Genomic DNA, 12824 nt, shown 5'->3' on the forward strand with positions numbered 1-12824 from the left:
GCACTTCATGATCACTTCAAGTATTTCATGATGTATTCCTAAATCTAAAGTACTTGTGTTCCTCAAACCTAACTAAGTTGTTTCCTGTGAAGACGGAAGTTTATTTTGAAAAGACTGGATGCATTTAAAAAAGTGGGCATTGCCATGTGTGGCTGACTATCATAGGAAAATGCATGAAAAATAAGGAGATACTTATACTATGTTAATAATGGCTTACAAAAATCCGACCCTGGAGCCAATCCAAATACAGCCACTGTCCCCAATCACAATGAGTATGAACTCTTTGTGGTTGTTCTTCACAGCTTTCTTTTTGCTATGGTTATCCTGAGGGTTTTTTAATAGTTAAGGGACAAAAATGTTCTTTCAAAAACATAACTAAGTAGATGATTCAACCATGTGCCCTTAACAGGAAAGCCCTCTTCTACATACCTGTTGACTGATCAGTTCTGGACACACATACTCTACTTTAATGCAGTTTCCACTAATATTGGCACAACTATTTTCCCGACACATAATCCATGAAAACTTTGCTGTCAGAGGCGCTTAAAGTTACATCAAAGAACATGGTAAACTAACTGGAAAAGCATTCAATGATTAATAATCTCAGGACTTTAGAGATTGTTTCTCTGCTCGGCTGACACATCAATCCTAAATCCCAAGCACCTCGGGTCGATCAGTTAACATCTTTTAGTGCTAGTTTGATGCCAACAGACCAATGCTCAAGTTTAGCTGTTCCACTACCTGGCCTCCAGACTCGGGGGGATTAGCTGTGTGGTTATGAAGGAAAGAAGTGTGGCACAGTAATCAGATTCCTGTTTGGCTGACGCTGTTATTATCCCAACTGCAAAGCAGCTCACAGGTATGTATGAGCGAGATACAAAGACTGAGTCCGTACCACCTTAAATGCTGTTGAGCCTAAACGCAACATTTCAATTATGTCCAGCTCTTTCCATGGTGAATGAAGACCGGTGTGATATTTTGCGAGAGGGAGATCAGGGGAGAAGATGAAAGTGAAGGGAGGAATTAGAAGGAAATTAGGAGGAGTGAACATAACCTCAAAGCATATGCTTTTGAGACTGCGAGGGAGAGATGAAGGCAAAGTGCCTGTGGGGGTTTTGTGTAGATGCGTGCGAGTGCGTTCATGCTGTGTTTCGCTTCGAGGCAAATTCTCCCTCAAATGATGTCGGTGATTAAAGAATGTGAAGGAAAACGAACACATCAAAGCAAACAACCTGCCCAATGCCACTAAAGAGAACTTCCATTTAACACTATGGCATCAAATGTTCTAATAATCCCATAACTGCTGAGCTCTTAATTTGAACTCCCAGGTCTTTTCACACTTATTTTGCTCATTAACAGCCGAGTATGTTGTCTGATGTCGCTGGTGTGTTGCAGCTGTAGACAAGGTGAATTAAAATGAAGTCGCAATTAGTATTTTTATTCATGCTGAAGGGAGTTTCTTGAACCTCGTTAAAGTTGATAACAGCTGCTACGGCTGAACATCACTGAAAAACAATTTCAAATTTGAATGAGGAAGTGTTGGCAGAGTTGGCAGAGTCAGCCCCAACATGAGGCGAGGGGAATGTAGTTACATCACACATGTTTGAGGCAGTTTGTTTACTCAGCAATCAAGTGACAAAAGTGACATTAAGGTACCGGATGACTGCGCAATAAGTACCATTATTTGTTATTTTGTGTTCATATACAACTACTCTGCATCAGCATAATGCATCCTGAGAAAACATACGGCACAGATTAGCCAGACCGGGGGGGTGGCTCTCGGGATGGCAATCTTAGTTCCTTAGTCCACCACTCTGGTCCATCTGTTGAGTGGTTAGCCATGACATTTGGTACACACATTCATGTCCCACTCACAAACAACTGTCCTAAAGTGGGTTATCCCTTCACTTCTATCTGTTGCCATCACCAGGTTAAAATTTCAAATTGTATTCCTTCTTAACATCAGCATGTTATGCTGCGTTCAGACAACTCAGAGTTCGGAAGTTTTCCAGCTGAAATTTCCAATTTCCGACCTCTGAGCGTCCCAGGTGCACGATGCCAACCAAAAACAAGACAACTGCTGACGGTGACGAACTGATGTGTCGAATAGAATTCTCAGCATATTCCTGCAATTTTTAACGATTTCCCGATAACGTTTGTGCGCAGAAGTTAACTTTCAGAGATTGTTTAACATAACCGGCTACCTAATAACATGGCGACATATTCTAACATTGATTTACATGCAGAACAGTTTGACAATATGATAGTTTGTATTATTCAATGAAATATAGGCAAATATAATTAACGTTGCCTTTTAGTTGATGGTTCACCATTTACGATGTGCGTTTCTGTTATCGGATGACGTCAGATAACTGCTTCTTTGTCGGATAGACTGATTTGCCCGGAGTTCACAAGCAGGAACTCCGACTTTGAGCGGTGTTTCTTCATACTTGTATACTTGGAGGTCGGACATTTCCGAGTTGTTCGACAGCGGCATTAGCTTTGTCATCGTGAGTTGTTTTAGCATGCTGACAATAGCATTTAGCTCAAAGCAGCACTGTGACTGAACACAGCCTCGCAGAGCCTGTCATATCATTCAAACATTCATATTCAACATATCTGCAAAATACTAGACATCTTTTGAAGATTTGTTCCTACTGCACTCATGAACTTAACAGGAAAATCACTGTCAATGATTTTGACAGAAATGATAATGTTGTATTTGCAACAAGGACGTCTATTCTTACTGCCTTATCTGTAATAGCAGGACATTACACTCTTAGTCATCTCTGCTTGTGGCAACTGAAACATAGTTACTTAGTGAAGGTTTAAAATACTAATGTAAATGAGTTGCATCTAAATTAAGAGACCCGTATAGGACCATACCAAGGGCCTTGGTTCTTAGTAACCAAGAACAGACTCAGGACCCAACTCAGTCCACGCAGTTTCAACTGAAGTCACTATCACGTCTGCTCATCTGGTGCGATGAGATAATATTCTTTTTTGTGTTTGATTGTTAGGACATACTGTATACTGCTACTTCTTTTCAACTACGGCTGCTTCTTAATTGATGCAGCATCATGCCGCTGTCTGTGTTTAATGTTCCCTCTCTGTTTAGGTTTGTCCTGGTAAACCACATTTTGGATGGGGTCTATTTATTTTTCTTTTCATTTGAGCATGTGAAGTTCGGTTACGTTTTCCAACATATCATGCCCAAATCTTTCTCTGAAGACCTTGAATATGAATGTTATTTGTAGGAAGGGTTGCACTGAGACGTCATGTGCTGAGAGTTCTCCGTGCTCTTCTAAGAAAGCGGAGACGGAGTGGAGTGAAAGTGTCAAATGAAATGTCGACAGGCTATAAACACAAGGCTTCATGAAGGAGATGGATGCTGAACACATTTTAGCTTTTCTTTTTAGGGGCATTTTCAGCTATTTAATTTCAGGCTAACTCTTCTCTTAATATGTAAAATAGTTATTAACACAAAAGGTGGTTTAATACAGTTGCGTTTAGTTTATTATTAGGGCCCGAGCAACCGACGACGTCGGGCCACGAAGGTCCTATTGACACTCGAATGATTATTATTATTAGACTGCAAATGAATTGCCTTTTTGGGGGCTTTATCAAATCCCAAAACTCCCCAAATTTGGAATGCATATAAGGACTGGTGAAAAATGTTCTAATTTATGGGTCCCATGCTTGAGGAAGAAAAAATTGCTTGCTAGTAACATTTGCAGTTCACATTATCTCCCATAAAACTCTGCCCACACACTTCCTAAATAAATATCTTGCCTTTTTTGGATTCATAGAATTTGTGGAAAAACGATTTGGAGACAATCTGACAATTTCCTCTGTGTACAATTCCCTTATTAGCTCCAACGTCCTGATCCCCAAGTCTGACTGAGTCTCCCTTGCCTCCAGCAGCAATTCAGCACTTGAGTGGCTATTGCATTTATCCTGTTATACAAATGTATTGGGCATACATACGGCCGCCCACATGCCCAGAGAAACAGCTAAATGAAAATAAAGCAGACTTCAGCATGAATAGTAAGTGGGCCTAGACAGGAAGTGATGGGAAAATGGAACAAGAGTTTTCTTTGCCGCTTTGACATGTTGACAGAGAAGTCACTGCCGTTGATACGGGGATGACACCACAATGTCAAGCAGATGCACAAAGGAAGAGGAGGGAACTGCTCTAAATTGCAGTTCTCTACATTTGGTCATCTCTGAGTCTCTTCTGTGATGGGATGGGCCAAATTCAGAGTGCAAATTTATGCACAAGGATTATTAAATGACACCTCGAATTAAAACCTTGAAAATCAGTCTATATGGTTGCAGGACGCAATCAATAAATAAAATGTTGAATATGCACAAGCACATGCATAGGATTATGAATTAGTTATACTTAGTAATGTCCCAGTTCTGCTGTCCTTTATAATTTGTCTGTGAAATGACCATGGGTTGGTTATGTTTCTCAACTGCAAACTATGATATTAACACAAACTGGACAAGTTGGTAGATGTTGACTTCAGGCAAATAAGGCAGCTTCGCAAAAGGAATATTAACAGTGACATTGGTGCTGCAGTTACTGACAGGATTGAACTGGCTGGCCTTTCTACTGTTATGAAAAACAAGATGATAAACTCCACCAAGAATATTCTTGGTTGAGTTTATCTCAAAATACAGCTCTTGTTCGCTTTTCTGTTTCCTATTGTTATAAATAGAAACAAACCTTTCACAACCTCCTACTGGATCAAAAATCAAGCATGTTAGCTGTCACACACTGCCAGGTCTTGTTTCACGTTCCCGGCAAACAAGTGAACTGAAGGAGAGTGTCTTCATTAGCATAAATCCCTCTGTAAACAAGGCCAAAAGTGGGATGAGAGCGTTTCAACAAAGCCTTTTAACTACAAACATGACAATGAAATAAGTTTGTTAGTGCTTCTGCTGCTAGAGGAGACATGGTGACTCTGTTTAACTCTGATGCACTGTGCATCCCGTAGCTCTCTGCAACCAATTAACGTGGCAGTAGATATGTTTTTGCTTTTTCTTATCATTTATGAAGCAAATGTTGATTTCACAATGCAATTGGCTATACAATAATGACACCATCGGCATTTAGTTTGTTTTCCTATAAGCCTCGCTTTCACTACGCAATCCTGTCTGCCCCCGAGGACAGCGCTTCTGTTCCTGTAGCTTTCCACAGTTACCAGAGAGTTTCAATATTGTCATTTTTAATGAAATACCAATGTGTGGGATAAGCTTTTAAAACCATCTCAAATGTCGGTCGGAATTCTAATAACTCTGAATTCTAATAACTCTGAACTCTAATAACTCTGAACTCTAATAACTCTGAACTCTAATAACTCTGAACTCTAATAACTCTGAACTAATGCAGGATATGAATATTATGATGAAATGAAGACATTTCTTTTTCTGGCACAGATGACATTGTCATCATGACTCGACCTCGATATTGCTTCGTTAGCTAGTGAAGCTTTTTACAGGAGAACAGCTTCAGTTTGTTGGTGCCGGGCAACATTAGTGGCTAGCAAAGCTGACGAACACTAATTGCTAACTATACATACAGATTACTGAGTTTAGCTGATAAGACATTAATTGGAACAGTTAGCCAGAGATTATCAGTAAACACAGCAACAACTAGCTGGAGATGGTGGGAATAGCCTTTATATCTCAGGTACCGGGACATGAGATTAAGTACAGGACAAATTCATATTTTGTCCTGAAAGGTTAAGAGACCAATCAAATCAAGGCAGCTCACTCAAAGCCACGAATACCAACCTCACGGTGACACTAGAGGGAAAAGTAAGCAAAAATCAGAGGATCACCAAAGTCTTCAGGGTACTCTGTCTGGGAACCGTGAATATCTGGACAAAATGCATGCCAGTCGATCCTGAAGATGTTGAGACATTTCACTGGATATGATGAGACTTAATGATGCTGGTGGCATCAACGCCTTTAAATTGTGTCCTCTGGGGCATCGTGAGAAACATTGTGATGTCAAGTGATTGCAGAGGATTATTAAAAGCCTCCGAGACTCTGGGTGTACGTAGACAAGATGTGCTATGTTCACACTATGAGCGACAAAGATACACAGCCGCCAAGCGAGGCCGGCTGCATTGTCGAATAATTGCTGTTGAAGTGTTGCTCGATACCGATGCACTGGGCTTTAAACTAACTCCAATGTAAACCCACTCATGACCCCAAGGGTCAAGAGCAGCTGCGTATAAAGAGCGAGATCGTCCACACAGAGCCAGGGGAGGGGGAGGGGTCAAAACAAACACAGGACTTTTGACCAGGAGACCGATGTTCATGTCACGTGCAAACCAAGTTGTTCGTCACCTGGTAGTTGCGCCAGTCCAGTTACCGTTAACCATGCTCTTTAACTAAACCTAACTAAGTGGTTTGTTGCCTTGTTTTGAAAGTAAAGAGATGTCAAAGCTGATGTAGGTTGCAGTTAAAAGTCTCTTTCTTTGCTGTGTTGTGGCTGTTATCAGTCTGAGTCAGTTAGCCAATGATAGAGTGATATAAGTTGCCGCTTTGTGCAGGTAAGTCTGACATGAACTCTTTAATTCTCTGTTTTTCTATGTGGACACAAAGTCATTCTCACTGGTATATGCACACACAGAGGGCGCTGCCATGAAACTAAATGTAGTACAAAGTACAAATGTCTGCATTGTGGGTCGTGATTTTCTTCCCAAGTAAAAGCATCTCCATGTCATCTACACAGCAGATCTGTATGCTGTAGCAGATAAAAAAAAACAGTTTAATTTCAGTTTGACTTTAACGTAGTCGGACCGTGAAAATGCTATAAAATTATGATAACAACTAAAGTAAATTATTCGATTAGATCTCAGCTTTGAAGTGATAATGCGAAGAGGAACATCTCCATTCGGCATACACAGGCGGGGAACCAGTGACGCACACACACACACACACACACACACATATATCTGATCTCGGCAGAATTTAGACATCAGACAGACAAAAATGGTAGTAGCGGCTGCTACTGCAGGTGTTCTATGCCTAAGATGTTCAAATACCTTTTTAATCCTGAAGCACCAGCACAGACATGCGTGTTCAGCCCCCCGCCCCCCCCCCCACCCCACACACACACACACACACACACACACCCTCTGAACATATGTGAGAGCAGATGAACACAAAGTCTCATCGCACACATGTCCGCTAAGCTTCCTTGCAGTGTCTTGCAGAAGTTCATTTTACCCTTCAGCTTCATTTAATTAGAAGCAGCGAGTGAAAAGTGCAGGATTTCAGTCCGGCTGGCTGGAGCCAGCATGTAATGTGGCTCACCGCTGGACCAGAGCAGGATGACTGGTTAATCCTGAGATTACACACATGCACGCAGACACACCACACAAACACACAGTTATTAGACATGGGGACATTTCATGTCCCTCTCGTTCTCTCTCTGTAATCTGATCTGCAGCAGTGTTGTATTACTTTGCATATTAAGACACCTTGAGTACCCAGTTAGCATACTGATGGAGCAGGTACCCTGACCGCTAAACTCTCCCCGCAATAAGCAAAGCAGATTTCCTCCTCACTCAGATAACTCATCACTAAATTAAGTTCTTAATAAGATATTTTTGACATTTAGCAAGACTTTTCAATTTTGCTAAAATGTCTTTTAACTTCTGTACAGCTCCTGTCTGATTTTTGAGGGCTCCAGACATTTAGCTTTAATTAGAACTTTCTAAATCTGTATTGAACGGTGAAAAGCTTTTCTTGCTGGCCTTATTGTTTTAAATGCCTACCGTAAATTGGAGAGAGGGAAAAAAATCAACCTATACCGTGAATGGAAATGGCAAAAACTCTGTTTGCAAATGATAAATTGCAGCCTCTGTTGATTCCAAAACATCATGTCTTTTGTGAAGAGTGAATGTGGGCCAGAATGAAAGTGCAGGAAATGTGTCTTTGTAAAGTGTTGATGACAGGACAGAACACGACAAAGCAGGCGAAGTTGTCAACCCGGAGACACAGATGCCGTATGATTGTCACATTTTCAATCATGCTCCGGTACCTGAACTCTGTCAAACCTGCTATGTGATTCTCCAGGTTCAGAGGAAGCGAGACGTCAGGGATGGAGACAATTAGGCTGGAAGTTGGAAGGGAGGGGAGGAATGAAGGAAAAGAATAGAGCAACAGGGAGAGAGAAGAGGAAATTGTGAAAAAGAGGAGAGCACGAGAGAAGGGAGAATAAATATTACATGTCGATAAAGTAAGAGGCAATGCAAGATAGAATTGCTGTTGGGTAGTTTTCTGTTCCAGAGGCTTTCAGATATGACCCTAACCCAAACACATACAAACATCCGCAAACAGATTATGGCCCAAGCTGGATGCAAGAACATGCAGATAATCGAGGCGCTGGGATTAATAAGGAGATCAGGAGAGTGAAAGGGTTGTGGGTCGGCGGTCCGACGTTAACAAACACAATTCCCAGCAGACAGCGAATGAGCAAAACAAAGCTGCCTTAAGAGGATTGGAGGGCTTGGCCATTGTGAGTAAAACTATGTGTCGGATTGTTTCTCGTTCAGAGAATTAGGATGACATTGGCAAAATGGAAATGCACGCGTGGATGTTTTCCTGCATGTTTCTGAAATCATGCACACCCACACAAAATATGGGTCTCGATGAACGGAGTCGAGGCTTAACGCCTCTGAAAATCAAAAAAAATGTATTTTTCTATCACATTAAATATTCATGACTTAATAAGCAACATTCAAATTAGAAGTTAGCAGAAAAAAAACATCCTTTAGTATTATAAATGAATGAAAAATGTCAGCCAAATATTACACTGAAAAAGAAAGCATGTGTCACTGAGAGAAGAGGGTTGGGACCTTTAAAGTCTAAATGAAAAAAAAAAAAATCAGCGCTTCCTATGATGTGACTCTGTGAGGTATGTTATTCTGGGTCAGGAGTCAAGTCACGCAGTAACACAGAGGCATTGTTGGCCTAGTTACTGAAAAAACATGAAACCCGTTCATTAAAAAACAATTGCATAACTTTAGAAAAAAAAGAGAAAGTAATTTGTGACATTTGTTACATCAGGCTTCTGTCATTACTCCGCTCATGCTCCATCAAAGGTGTCTTTAATAAACTCAGAGTCTCCACAGCAACACATCACATCTCCAGCATGGAACGTGTGACTGGCTGGCAGCAAGCCGCTCCCCGATGCTGCCGGCAGCACTCACAGTAAGGCAAAGGGCACCACGCTTCCTCCAACTCTGACCAAAACCAGGTGGGAGTTTATCGCTGGCTAATGTAGCAAGACAGCATTCCTCCTGTTAAACTAGCATGTGCTGCAGCAGTCTGCCCACTGAAGCCAGTGCTAACAAGCTTACTACCGAAATGTTGCGGCAATAAATCATCACTGGGATTAATAACGAAAATGTGTTGAATGGGTTTCAAAATTGCACTCACTTACACTTATCATCCCTCAAAAACAGATCCAGATCAAACCGTCAGTAAAATATAGAAAGATAATAGTTTGAAGACATACGTTGCAAATTATCTTCCAGACCATGAAAGCCCAAATCAGCTTTTGTTGAGAATGCAAATAATTACTGAAAGGGGCTGCAATATAATCGCTCGGACAATTCCTCACCGTCGATGTTCATTCACTAAAAGTGCTTGTTCTTTGCCACTGACAGGCTCAGATTGTTGAAGTGTCTGACAACAAAAGCTTTTTCTTTATATTTCGTCTGTTTGTTGTTGTTTCATGTGACTTGGTGCCGGTTGACAAAGGTTTGGAGAGAGCATTGCCGCTGTTGTCAGAGTTTTCTGTGTTGCAGTCCAGGAATCTGAACGGTTTTCAGTGTTGTGGCATAATATTTGGCTGACTTTCGACAATCCGGACGAGGCCGCGAAATTTCAGAACGCGACTTCTCCGAGCGAGACACCACAATAACAAACAGAGCTAGCGAAAGAAAGTGAAAGCTAAAGAAAAATATTTCTCTGTGGGGTCCTTTCCATAATGATGTAGGACACTTCCAACAACAAGCCTGTCGGGGGCAAGAACACGCTTTAGTGGACGGACATTGAAGAGTGGCCCCGAACAACTGTCACTTAAGAAATATGGTCCGGATTGAATTACGGAAGTTAACCCTTTAATAACTTAAAAATAGCAAGTAAAGCGTCGGAGTTCTCCAAAAAAAAAATCAGCAGCAGCTACTACAACACAAAGTACGCATGCTCCGAACTTTGGGAAATGTAAAGGCCCGTAACCTTCTGCAACCAGAAGTCGACAAAAGTAGCAAAGGCGAGCATTATAGTATATATTTCCTCTTTCAATCCTGGACGAGAGCAGACACAGGAAAATGAGCTCTCTCTCAACGATTACCAATGAAGTGTGTGTGTGTGTGTGTGTGTGTGTGTGTGTCTATATATACACACATGTGCTTTTGCAAACACGTCTTTGTGTGGTTTCGCAGGATTCACAGGCGCTGAAACTCCTGAATATCCCGAGAAGCAGTTGAAGTGTGAATAACATAAAGCAATGAGAACGTCACGTATTAGCAGCAGAGGGACTGCCCTGGAGGAATAGCTTGTTTCTCCGAGCTGAGTGTTTGTGCATAAAGCCGGGATTCAATTTGTATATTTGGTAATTGCTGAGGATTTGCATGGGGTGAGGTGTTATTTTGCTGAAACGATGCAAGGCTTTCTCATCAGATTTATATACCACTCCTAAATGAAGAAGGATGAGAGGAGGTAGATTGAGAATCAGATGAGAGAAAATTATTTGTATCGAGGTTTGAAGATAAAATCTTCGAAAATGTTTAAAAGAAACAAACATTTGTTGCTGATTCTTTTCTGGTTAATTCTGCTACTCGTGGTGTATTTTTCTTCTCCACTTGGATGACTGGTAATTGCAGACAGCTTGGTTGGATATTTCATCTGTTGTGGAGTCAATTGATCCAAAACACATCCAAGTTTTTGATGTACTTAAACAGCAAGAACTTCTTTGTTGATTGTAGTTGCTTCTCAGCGTGATCCATTCGGTCTGTTTGGCTTCATAAAAGGTGCAGGATTGTAATGTACAGTAACATCAAATTAATAGCATCAATCAACCTAATCATGGAACTATATGTAGTCTTTATATACTGTATTCTGAAGAGGTGTCATGAAGAAAAAAATATACATTTGTACAAATTGCTAATCTAAAAATTGTTGTTGGCCTGAGACACCTGCTCTCACATCAGAGGAAGCCACACAGACATTCCTCAATGAAAAATAGCCAGTAGCTGGAGAGCTTTACTGGGCTTTACCTGCAAACAGAGCGGTGGGTCAATCTCAGGCTTTTCATACTGTGGCATTGTGTCCGTCCGGCCGTAGTCCCATCCATTCTGGGGAAGGCGATACCTCAAGAACCTGAAAAGGAATTTATTCATTTTTAACAAACGTCCATCTGAATTAAAGGATGAAGCAAGTCGACTGATGAGACCGTCCCATTCTCGTGAGATCTTGGGATCTTGGGACTGCTACATGTCAACGGTTATTCTATTTCTCCAACTTCCTGCTCAGAGATTGCTCCAAAAACATCATAGAGAGTGCGACATCCACAGTTTGTGTGGTTTTAGTTGACAGAGACACTCACACAAAACAAACCTCTCCGAAATGTTAGTTTGGCCTCTTTCAGCAGTTATGGTAGAAAAGTCAGCACTGATGTCTGATGATGTTTTTTGTGTAGGTTTATGCCCTTAGAAACCTGAAACATGCACCCAGCAGCAGGAACAATATGAATAATGGCACTGAATGCTTTTTTTTACAAATGTGGCACATGCAGCGGTAACTTCATTACTTATTCACAGTCATTAACCGTCACCGATGATTCAATCGTGTATGACAGTCCGCACTTGAGGCAGATAAGCTGCAACGCAGAGACTCCATGTTTATCCACTCGTATCATTTGGAATGACGCTGCTGTACTCTGGAGGAGCCCTGATCTCCGTCAAATCTATCAAAACATTTGTATTTAACTGTAAAGAAAAGTCCAAACTCTGTTCCTCCTGGAGTTGCAAACATAGTTTTGTTCTCCTGCCAAATGTTTGCTACCTAAATGGAACGTCTCACAGTATTTACTGTTTGGCATTATTGTGTGATGCCCTTCCATATACAGGATGCAACCTCTTCTATTCATTAGAGTAAATAGCAAAATATGGCAGCAGATGGTACGAATCAATGCGCCTTTCAACGTATCACATGTACACTGACACCTACCAGAGGTTCGACGCAGTATTTATATTAAATGAAAAAAAAATCCCAACATATTTTTGTAGTTCAGTGCTCATATTTATTTTATTTTAAAGACCAGGAAATAATTATACAACCCTATTGCTGAAACGTTGTGCACCTATAACAAGGGGGTGGCCCCTGGGAGGCTCCAGGATTGTTTTGACACCAACATAGACAATAATAATTAACACTAATAATGTAACATTTTTTTGAAAGCACATAAAAACATTTCTCTCTCTCAGGCTTCTGAATAGTGGGTAGTACTTCCACCACACCACTACGATACGATCTGGGCAGCGATACTGTTTCGACTGAGAGTTTTGCACAATCAGCTTTACTCTCACTTCAGCTGCTTTCTTCGCTCATACATTGAACCCAACCGGATGCAACATTTGTGTACGTTTGACATTTCAGAAGGTTTTTTTTTCTCACGCAAATATCTTGCTTCTGATTGTTGTGTATGTTTAACTTCTCAGATCAAATATCACATATGGTGCAAGAATCTTTTCCTGTATTTTTTGAATGGGTGAGATAAATGGGTCATATGT

The 12824-nt window shown here is 41.0% G+C and overlaps 1 protein-coding gene across 1 annotated transcript in view; it reads left to right on the forward strand.

Annotated features, from left to right (window-relative positions):
- Positions 1-12824, forward strand: part of LOC306791227 (neural-cadherin) — a gene marked incomplete at both ends in the record, with an annotated part of 282576 nt that overhangs the window by 187872 nt on the left and 81880 nt on the right. The window lies entirely within an intron of this gene.

The sequence above is a fragment of the Melanostigma gelatinosum genome (genome assembly GCF_949748355.1).
Source record: "Melanostigma gelatinosum genome assembly, chromosome: 2".
NCBI classification, from domain to species: Eukaryota; Metazoa; Chordata; class Actinopteri; order Perciformes; family Zoarcidae; genus Melanostigma; species Melanostigma gelatinosum.